The sequence below is a fragment of the Vespula pensylvanica genome, chromosome 5 (assembly GCF_014466175.1).
Source record: "Vespula pensylvanica isolate Volc-1 chromosome 5, ASM1446617v1, whole genome shotgun sequence".
NCBI lineage: Eukaryota > Metazoa > Arthropoda > Insecta > Hymenoptera > Vespidae > Vespula > Vespula pensylvanica.
Window position 1 is genome coordinate 3,685,227 of NC_057689.1, and position 11,179 is coordinate 3,696,405.

General features: G+C 33.7%; 1 protein-coding gene across 5 annotated transcripts in view; it reads right to left on the minus strand.

The window, feature by feature from the left end:
• LOC122629283 overlaps positions 1-8,466 on the minus strand; it is a 60,526-nt gene extending 52,060 nt beyond the window's left edge. For 3 of the 5 annotated variants that reach the window (XM_043812543.1, XM_043812544.1, XM_043812542.1), the window contains exon 1: positions 7,819-8,465. The gene's annotated coding sequence lies outside the window, so the exon portion shown is untranslated. Of the gene's footprint in view, positions 1-7,818 lie in introns of all 5 variants that reach the window. The other 2 variants (XM_043812540.1, XM_043812545.1) reach the window with 1 other exon arrangement.
• Between the last annotated feature and the right edge of the window lie 2,713 nt (positions 8,467-11,179).

The window sequence follows — 11,179 nt, forward strand, 5'->3', positions numbered from 1 at the left end:
TTGGTAATAATAAAACTACGATAAAAGTCGCCATTGTATACGATCGTATTATTTAACAGACTAACATTCACGGCTCAATGGCATAGGTTTACCGAAAATACATCGGCCATTGCTTTTGTGTATGCTCGCGAGCACGTACTTACTTACGATCATCGCGTTCGAACGAAAAATTTATTTGTTATACCGTATCTCTCTCTCTCTCTCTCTCTCTCTCTCTCTGTCGTCATCATTTTCATCATCCTCATCATGATCGTTTCGAGAAACGAAATCATGAATTATACGTTGTTCGTTTTATCAAAAATTGACGAATCGATTAATGAATATTTCTCTCTGTTAATTTATTTTCTTATACGAAACAAAACAAAAAGTACAATTAAAAGAAAAGAAAAGAGAAAAAGATTAATAAAGAGAGAGAGAGAGAGAAGGAGAGAGAGAGAGAGAGAGAGAAAGAAAGGGGAAGGGGAGAAAAGGTGAAAAAGAGCACACAACAGTTTCGAAGTAACAATCTCTTGTTGACATTTAATTCGGTTTACTTTTCCCCCACCATTCTTTCCAAAAAACATACACATACACACACATACACAGAGAGAAAAGGAGACAAAGAGAAGGAGTAGAAGTTTCAATTTCATTCGATCAACGTCAGCAAGTGTATTCGTTAAATTAAAGGTGGTAGAGAAACCACAATAGCGAGCCAATGTCGGTGGTGTACCCTTTGTAACTCGTTCATTAACGTGCAAATAATTCGTTACAATCCGTGGTTTAACGACGATTAAAGTCAAGGGAAAGAGAAAGAGAGAGAAAGAAACAAAGACGACAAAAGCAGTTAGTCACGCGATAAGGTGGATCCTTGACGATCTTTTATACTGAAAATTTGCCGATGTCATCGTGATCTTTAGTACTATCCATTTTTCATTTAACGACCATGATCAAACCTATCTTTAATATTATCGTATCATTAGATTTTCACGTGTTCATCCTTCCTTTTTATTCAACTTCGTATATATTTAACATCCTCGTTTTTCGGTACATCGATTATTGCGAACTTTTTTTATCCAATGAATATTCTACCCACCAGCAACTCCCATCTCTCATTCACCCTCTCTTTTTCCCTTCCTTCTACCCTCCACCTCATCTATTTCTCCCAATTCCATTTTGTCAGCTTCCGAAAAAATATTGCTTTCCTATCGTCTAACGAATAAATGGCAATCGGATATATCTACGTATTATAGTGCAATACATTAATTATATGAGATGGAATAGTAATAGCTATATATAGATATATACAAGTCACTCGTTATATACAATGTCACTCGCAATATGTCCTTCGATCGATCAAAGTTGCCTAATCAGAGATTGGATATTGAGTAAGAGAGATAGAGAAAGAGAGAGAGAGAGAGAGAGAGGGAGGGAGATAATAAATCGAGATGATAAATACGAATCGGTATACTTCGGATCATGACGAATCGTAGTAACAGCTGATTGTAAATTTTCGAAATACGAGCAATGAACATCGACTATGAATCTTCGTAAAAAAATCTTATGTCAACGCCAAGAAGAAGAAGATGATGATGATGATGATAATGATAATGATGATGATGACTCTTGGAAGAATGTCAGAAAGGAAAAGAGAGAGAAAGAGAGAAACATCAAAGATCAGTTAGTAGAAGCTCGATGCTATTCCCCAGGTTCGTTATTCATTATTTGTTATTTTTGTCCGATAATCGCTGGCCAACAACAGCGAAAATTCGAAATTTATCGTTCGCTTTACGTGTCACGTTTTATTCTCCCTTTTACGCTTGCAGTCAACCACGAAATAGGATTATAAAGGCGTTTATTCGTATCCGAACGATCGAGATGTAGTATTCTGGTAGTAGAATCCATATCGTTGGTTTTCGAAAATTTGACCTTGACTATGTCCCATCGATCGTCTTTCCTATAAATTGATACCCACACGTTCATATATATGTATGACGTATGTGTATATATGTATATTTATTATATATATATATGTATATATATGTATGTGTGTGTATATTTAATAGCCAAGCATATTTGTATGTATATGTGTGCATATAATTTACGTATTTACGTATCCTTGTATATCTCTATACTATTCGATCGAGCTTGCAAAGACACACATGTACACACATACACATACACACATATATACCTACGCAGACAAGGGTACGATTTGTGATCATCTTTATTAGAGTATTTACTAAAATGGCCTTTGCTTATGTAGTTGTTGACCATGTAATAGGAGAGCTTAAATTATTCCAAGTGAAATATAATAGAGACGAAGTAATCGCGAAAATTTACGAGAATATGCCAGTTGGAAGAGAGAAGAAGAGAGAGAAGGAGAGAGAGAGAGAGAGAGAGAGAGAAGAGAGAGAAAGTAGTATAAATTAAATGTTTCGTGGATTTATTGAAACGAGACACGCGAACCGAAGGGATTTCGTGAGAAACGTTAACGTGAGCCTACTGTGTTTTCCCGTTTTGTATATTTATTTTTCCATCGCATATATATCTTTCGTGTTCCCTAGATAGATAGATATAGTATATAAATATATTTCTGATATATACTTAGATTTATTCGAGAAGATTGTCTTAACGTTGTCTTTAGAAAAAAAGAAAGGAAGGAAAAGTAGAAAAAAGAGAAAAAAGAAAAAAAAGGAAATAAAAAATAATAAATTGCACGATCGAACTCGATTTAGTCTTTCGTTATAGTTAGCTAAATTAGATTGCTTAATCGACAAGCAAACTTTCTTGCATGAGGGAAACGATAAACGTTTAAGAAACGTTATCATTTGAAGAAGGAATTATTATATCTGGCAGCTCTTTCTTATGTACACACACATTAATACAAACTAACATACATCTACGCACACGTACACACACACAAACAAATATATATATATATACATGTAGCATATATACTATACATACTACTCGTATATCTCGTTTGTCTCTAATGCGAGAACCCTGCTCTCGGAAACCGTATTATTAGCCGCGGCGTTTGACCTGCCTTCTTTAAAGCTTACAAATTTATAGCTCTCTCAAACGATTACAAAGCTTTTGTAGACTGATTCTTCTGTAAAAAAGAAAAAAAGAAAAAAGGAAAAAGAAGAAAAAGAAAAGAAATTAAAATAAAAGGAAAAATAAAACAAGAATTAATAAATGAATAAAAAGAAAAAAAAGGAAGATCTCAGGAAAGCGTTAGAGATCGAGAATATCATTTATTTCTGATAAATTGCATATATGGTAATGCGAATTTATATTGTTTGTGTAACTCTCTCTTTCTCTCTTTCTCTCTTTCTAATCATTTTTAAAAAATTTTATTTATTTATTTCATATTCCATAACGCAATGTCTTTTTATTAAGTTTCAGAAGCCATTTGCATCGAAGTGTAATGAGATTTCAAGGAAAAAGTATATGACTTACCGGTGAGGATTCTTAATCGTCTTCTTAAGAAAGAGAAAGAGAAAGAGAAAGAGAGAGAGAGAGAGAGAGAGAGAGAGAGAGAGAGAGAGAGAGAGAGAGAGAGAGAGAGAAAGGACGAAAGTTACGATCTAAGAAACTACTGGCAGCGACATGTAATTTGGTTTTCTTATTAATCATTTCTTCTTCGCTCTATTAGAAATCTCGAGTTTAATACAATAGCATTTAAACACAATAGCTTTTAAACACACAATAGCTTTTAACTAAGAAACATACTAGAGTTATTGATATATTTACTCGGTTAAAAAGTTTTCAAAAGAAATTTTTATTTGCCATAGAATAGATACTATATATATATATATATATATATATATATATATATATATATCCCCATTGAACGTCCACGTTCTATTATATATCAATATATATCGTCTTCTCCTTATTTAGTTAGAGATAAAAAGAAAAAAAAAGAAAAGAAGAAAAGAAAAGAGAAGAATGAGAAAAGGAAAGGAAAAAGTAGAAAAACGATACCGAAGGATCATCCAGAACGATTTGACGATTTGTCTTTTCTTTTTCCTTCCCTTACGATAAGAAACGAAAAGTTAAAAAAAAAAAAAAAAAAAGAAAAAAAGGAAGTTAAAATCGTAGGAAAACACTTTGGCGAATAGCATTAAACGTGAGAGAATGGTCTCGTTGGGGCTCCACCTTTTCCTTTCTCTTTTTCTTTTTCTTTTGTACAATTCTTTTCTTTTAGTAGAATCGTAATCGGAAATAAAAATGTAATACAACGATGTGAGACGCGTCGAAGAAACGAGGCCGTTCGTGGCTTTTCCTCGAATCGCCTTGGGAAACGAATGAAATTGGATGAAAGTCGACCGACTCTGTAACCGCCATTTTCGTTGCACAAAGGTAAACGTTTTGCATAGGGATTCGACTATAGTAGACGTGAAAACCTAAATTTTCGTTATTCTTTTTTCCCTTTTTCTATTCATTTCTTTATCTTTTTTCTTTTTTCTCTCTTTTTCTCTATCTCTCGCTTTCTCTCATCTTTTTTCTCTTTGCCATTCGTAGACGAATTTTTGTTCGAATTTTATACGATATCGTATATTCGAAATGCATAGTATTTTTTCTAAGATTTTGTAGATCATTTTATAGATCTTTTATTATAAAAATATTGAGTGTGATATCGCGAAGAACATTTCAATTTCTCTTTCTCTATCATCGTAGATTATTGATGAATTTAGTCATTCGTGGGTTAATTTGAGATCCTATTAATATAAATCAATTATCTACAATATATAATATACTTATTCTCTCGTTTTGATTCAGTTTATGCAAATCACGAGGATGAAAAAAATACACCATATTAAATTCGATTATAGTTGCGAATATAAAAATTTAAATTAAAATATCGACCATCAGATATATATATATATATATATATATATATATATATATATATATGGGCTAAATACATACATATCCATGTACATACATATTTACGTATATACATATCTATGTATTATTTTATAGATCCTTTTAAAAAGCATTGAACGGAACATCACATGAATTATTGACTGATAAATAAAAAAAAAGAGGAATCGTGAGAAAAAATTGTGAGAAAAATCGTGAAAAAAATCATGAAAAAAATTGTGAAATAATAGATGTCTAAGTGTTGGATGATGAACTCGGAAGGAAATAGGGACAGACAACGAAGGGAAGTAAGTAATCGAAAGCTCTTGGAGGTGCAACGACCGAATCGTTTTGCGAGGGATAGAGAGGCTGCTTGAAATGGAATCCGATAGTGGTCGGTCGAGCCGCGAGAGATCCATTTTGGTGGTTTCATTTCGAAACTAAAAGCGATAGGCTCGGTCTTACATTTCCTTCATTTTTTTCTTTTCTTCTTCATCTATAAAAAAAAAAAAAATAAATAAATAGAAAAGAAGAGAGAAAGGAAAAAGAAAAAATGAAAAAGAAATAGAACGATGTACGCCTTCTCATTCGTCATCCTTTCAAACGTGAGAAAAAAGAAAAACATCATAGATTTTCCGAGATTATAAAGAACGAAAAGAGATAACTCTCAAGAACTGATATATAGTATTGACTAAATTTCTTTAAGAATATCGTATGGAAATAACATGCGTTAAAGCAAGTAGAAAGATCTAATCGTTTTCATTATGTGTAGTGGACCGTCGCGTCTAAGAACATTAAATATTCGGTGTGAATTTATTTATACCTAAGTCTATCTATATATAACGTCGGACAGTGTGTGTTCGTATGCGTTCGTGTGCGTTCGTATGTGCGTGTGTAGTCCATTAAGGAGAGATGGAAAGACCGATAGGCTGTGGCGAGCCTTACTAAGGTAAGAGAAATAAAAAGGAAAGAGGAAGAGAAGGAGAAAGAGAAATGGACAGAGAAAGAGGGAGAGAGAGAGAGAGAGAGAGAGAAAATGTCGAGAAGATAAATAAAACGAGAAGAAAAGTACACGTACATGGATAGGTAGTTACATAAGTATATACTTGGAAGGGTCGTATTAAAATACGCTTCATCGACTGTTTCCTGCTTTTTACCCTTCCTTCTTTTTTTTATTTTTTTTTTCTTCCCATCCCTATGCTTTTTTGCTTTTTGATCTTTTTATTTCACTTCTGTCATAGCCATAGACCATAGCATAGAAAAAAAGAAAGTCAATAAAAATGTATCTCGCGTACGTCGTCCTCTGATATAATATTATAGACGCATACTGCGATGCACACCGTTACGTGTGCACTGCACTCGTCGGTCTTCCAACTTCTCGTGCCACTTCGAAATATTAGTTTATACGATTACTTCTCGGTACGCTGCGCGTAACAGCCAACTCTAATATTCTACGTTCCTTTATCTCTCTTTTTTTTTTTATCTAATTTTTTTCTTTTTTTTGTTAATACAACAAATTCATCGTACGACCGGGATAGAGCCAACTCGGAATAGAGTCAAGGTTTTTGATTAAAATTATGTAAAAATTGTTAATTGTATTGTCTAGTTAGCAGACTTTCGTTACATTTTCAATTGCTTTTTTCTTCCTTCTTCTCTTTTTCGCTTTCTATTCTTTCTCCCGTTTTTATTTTCTTTATCTTTTTTTTTCTTCGTTCTTCTCGAGTCTTTTTATTTCATTGATCATTCCTTTTTGTTATGAACGCGTCGTTAGGAGATTATCGTTTACATCTTTATTTTTATTTTCTTTTCCCTTTCTCTTGTTTCCTTTTCTTTTCTCTTAATTCTTTCGTTTTATTGATCATTCTTTTTCGTTATGATCGCGTTGTTTTTAATGTAATAATAATGATAATAATAATGATAATGATAATAATAATACTAATAATAATATTAATAATCGATATACATATTTCAGATCGTTCGAGAAAGAAAACGATCGTTAAAAATTTACAATTCATAGGAGAGTCGATCGACTCGCGAGTAATTATTTGTCATTATTTATCAATCGAATGTATCAGGCTTCGCGATAAAATCTTGTATCCGACGAACGTTCTTTTCTCGATCGTATCTAACTACCTGGAAAATTGATATCAAAGCGACAATGGGCTGTCTTCGAACGATTAGTAAAACGACATCGGTTGTTTCATTAAAGAGAGAGAGAGAAAGAGAGAGACAGAGAGAGAGAGAGAGAGAGAGAGAGAGAGAGAGAGAGAGAGAGAGAGAAAGAGAGAAGAGAAAAAAGGAGAGATAGAATGAGAGATAAAAAATTACGATGATCCACATAGATAAAATACGTTTCTTCGACACTGACAAATGGCCAATCTTCGCGCGTATCGCCCTCACGTACTCGTCGTAATCTTAAAGTGAAATATATCGAATATCCACAGACAACCTCCACCAGAAAAATATTCGTCCTTTGATACTTACCCTAAGAAAGTTTTCTTTTTCTTTTTTTCGTAAAATGATCTTCCCCCTTTTTCTTCCCCTTTACATACGCAAAGGGAATGAAATATCAAAAGAGGATGAAATTTTCGATTGGATTCTCTTCGAACTCGGTCATCAATTGATCACGTTTCAACGTTATTGGAAATTTTTTTAAATTATTTTCGATTCACGATCGAATCGTGTTTTTAATTATCAATAGTTAATTATCGCTCTCTCTCTCTCTCTCTCTCTCTCTCTCTCTCTCTCTCTCTCTCTCTCTCTCTCTCTCTCTCTCTCTCTCTCTCTCTCTCTCTCTCTCTCTCTCTCTCTCTCTCTTTGTCGTATTAATTTGAATTTAATTTTAATACGTATCTAATCTAATTAATACACGTTCGTTGATCGTCGACCGTCGTATAAATGTAGAGACACAAACAAATATAGACATCTATCTATCTATATATCTCTTTTTATCTCATTTAAACTCACCGGTCAACGTCCGACGCTTTCTAGTTCTTATTCTTCTTCTTCGCCTTGGATGCGAGTGTCCTCTTCGAGGCGACGATCGAACTTCTTCTTTACGATTTTTATCTGAATTTCTTTTTTTTTTTTACTTCTTCTTTCCCTTTTTACTAATTTTTTTTTCTCTTTTCATTGAAATCGCAAACAATAACGCACGCACGTAATCAGAAGATATAGTTCGATATAGAGGAAAAAATTGTTCGATTATATAGTTCGCGCGATATTTTTTTTAAAAAGAATGTGTTAAATATTTTCAAGTTTTTAATTATATCTTTTTCAATTCTTTTTTTTTTTTTTTATCGATCTCTCCTCTCTTCTTTTCTTTTCTTTTTTTCCCTATCTTTTCAATTTGATTTTTATTTTTATTTTCTTTCTTTTTTAATTTTATTCTGTCTAAGAGAAAGAAGGGAGGATCGGTGGCACTTACGCACTTACGTACGCATGTACGTACACACGCACGCACTTACGCACGAATGAACGCACGCTCGTACGCACGCACGCACGCACGCACACACGCACGCACGCACGCAGGGGGACACCTACGTAAATACGTATACGTCCCCGTACGGCGAACGTCCTCGCGCCACGAAGGCCCGCGCAGCACTGACTCTTTCCACTGGCTCGACATGCTGGCACGCGGGACGAGGATAGTGCTCGTGTCGGCTCGAAAGAGAAGCCGTCACGAGTAGGGGTGGGATTTAGACTGAGAGTTATCTATCAGATCAAACGAAAAGATCAAAGATCTTTAACAGATTTTAATTACGTCGACTTATTATCGAATTTGCGACAATTAATTTCTTTTCCCTTAGAAGAATTTTATTTTATTTCAACCAATAGAAAAATCTTTATTCCTCTATTACTTTCTATTTAACTTACGTTCGAATCTGCCAAGAAATGATTTTTTTTTTTAATTGATCTCACTAAGTTGCGATGAAGAAAGGTATCTCTTATCTGTGAATTTTCTAAAGGGATATTAGGTCAGAAATTGTTTTTAAATTTTTTATTTTTAGATTTTGAAAAAAATAACAAATTTCTATAAAGATTGTAACAAATAGAACATTGGGGACTTTTAATTTATTGTTACTTTTATGTCCTATATTTTTCTATAATTTTCTACGATGATCGGTTCCAATCGAGTTTAATTATAGATATAATGTCCCACTTTTTTCTTCTATAGAGACAAGTAGAACGTAAGGTTGAAAAGAGGGAAATCTTGTGAGGATCCAATATTCTCGATTTCATCACTCGTTACGTCTTTTATATTATACTTTATATACATATATATATATACGTGCGACATATAGCATGTTTTTTATATTATTAATTTTTGAAAAATATCCTGCGTTTGCGTTTATGATTATATCTATACATCAATATATACTATATAGATATATATGTATTTATATAGTAAGATCCATTTGCTCGATAGCCCTTCGCCCTAACCGACCGACTTTCACCGTTGCAATTTTCTCTTACTGAAACTGTTGCATTAATAAAATACATTAATGCTTTAGAACGAACTCAGAAGCTCAAGTTCCGTCGTTCAAGTGCTATATAAATTCTCGGTTTTATTTTATAGACTAACGTAATACAAATTTATTTAATATAGATCGGTCGTAAACCAATTTTTTCGATGAAAAAAGTCATTATTTCTTTCATACCAACCGTACAGTATTTTCACTTTGGTACACTCGAATGGAAGCATTTAAATCCTTTGTTGATAATATTATATGGAAAAATTGATAAATCTTTACTTAGAGTAAAACGTAGAGAGAATAAAGTAAAGTGAAATAACGATGTAAAATATATTATTGAAACGTAAAATATAAAAGGGAAAGAGAGAGAGAGAGAGAGAGAGAGAGAGAGAGAGAGAGAGAGAGAGAGAGAGAGAGAGAGAGAGAGAGAGAGAGAGAGAGAATAAGAATAAGAATATTTGAAAGAATATTTAAAAAGAAAGTCTGAGCAAGAACTTTGGCACTGGTTGAGTTAGTAGGTCTGTGACAACGTCGACGAAGACTCTTAAGAAGAAGAAGAAGGCAGGGGTCGAGTGTTTTCGGTTAAAGCTCGCTCGGTGAACTTAAAGAATCTCTCTATCTCGTCGTTGCTTCCGTAACAAAAAAAAAAAACAAAAAGAAAAGAAAACGAAAAAAAAGAAGTAAAAGAAAAGGAAAGAGAGAGAGAGAGAGAGAAATGAAAAAGACAGAAATGAACCAGGGACCTATTACTCTCGTTTTATAATACCTTCATTGTAAACTGGCTTCCAATTGTGAATCATTGAAGTCAGATTCTGCTGTTACACTGGTGAACGCTTCAAACTGCAGACTTCCGCTGAATCCTCACAGGATAACAAGCTTGCGACGTGGTACAAGATGGCACTCGACGAGAGGATGACTTGGGTCGAGTAAGTACTTACCTCACGGTTATATAAAAGGCTTTACAAAAAGTTCACGAGATCACGTCTATATACCTATTCGTTTTTAATTATTAACCAGAACTATCAGTACGTGACTTTTTCATTTCCTTCGATCTTCTATATGGTTCCATTTACAAGATCAAAAAAGAAAAAATGAAAAAAGGGAAGAAAGAGAAAGAAGCAAGAACTTTTGTTTTATTCATTTTCTCTCTCTCTCTCTCTCTCTCTCTCTCTCTCTCTCACTCTCTCTTTCTCTCTCTTTTTATCTATCTATCTATTTATCTATCTATCTCTCTATCTCTCTCTCTCTCTCTCTCTCTCTCTCTCTCTCTCTCTCTCTCTCTCTTTTCCTCTTTCTCTGTTTCATATAATTCTGATTTGGTTGTTCTAAATGTTCGTTTCAAAGACACCACAATTTTCAATTTCTACCCATGTTAATTGCTTCTTTGAACGAGCTCAAAATAGAGAGGCTGAGATAAAAGGATAACTCTGATACAGAAAGGAGTAATCGTAGAATCTATATCCTCTAGGTCAAGTATCCAGATAAACTATATATATTACGTCTCGTTAAATGGGGAAGAGAAGTCATTTACGTTTGGACTCTCTCCCTGTTTCTAGCGTTTCACTCTCGAGCAAGTATTCCATCGTTATTTCCGTCCAGATCAAAGGAACGAAGTCTTACTTTAAATTGTGGAGACTGCACACTTCACTCGATTTTTTTCCTCTCTCTCTCTCTCTCTCTCTCTCTCTCTCTCTCTCTCTCTCTCTCTCCTTTTTTTTCTTTTGCGTTCAGTCCGAATCTCGAATAGACTTTTTTTTATTATTATTAATAAATAAATTACTCTCAGCGGCCGAGGAACTTTTTCAATTTAATTTCATTCATCGAAATGTATATGAGACGAATAAAAGAAAAAA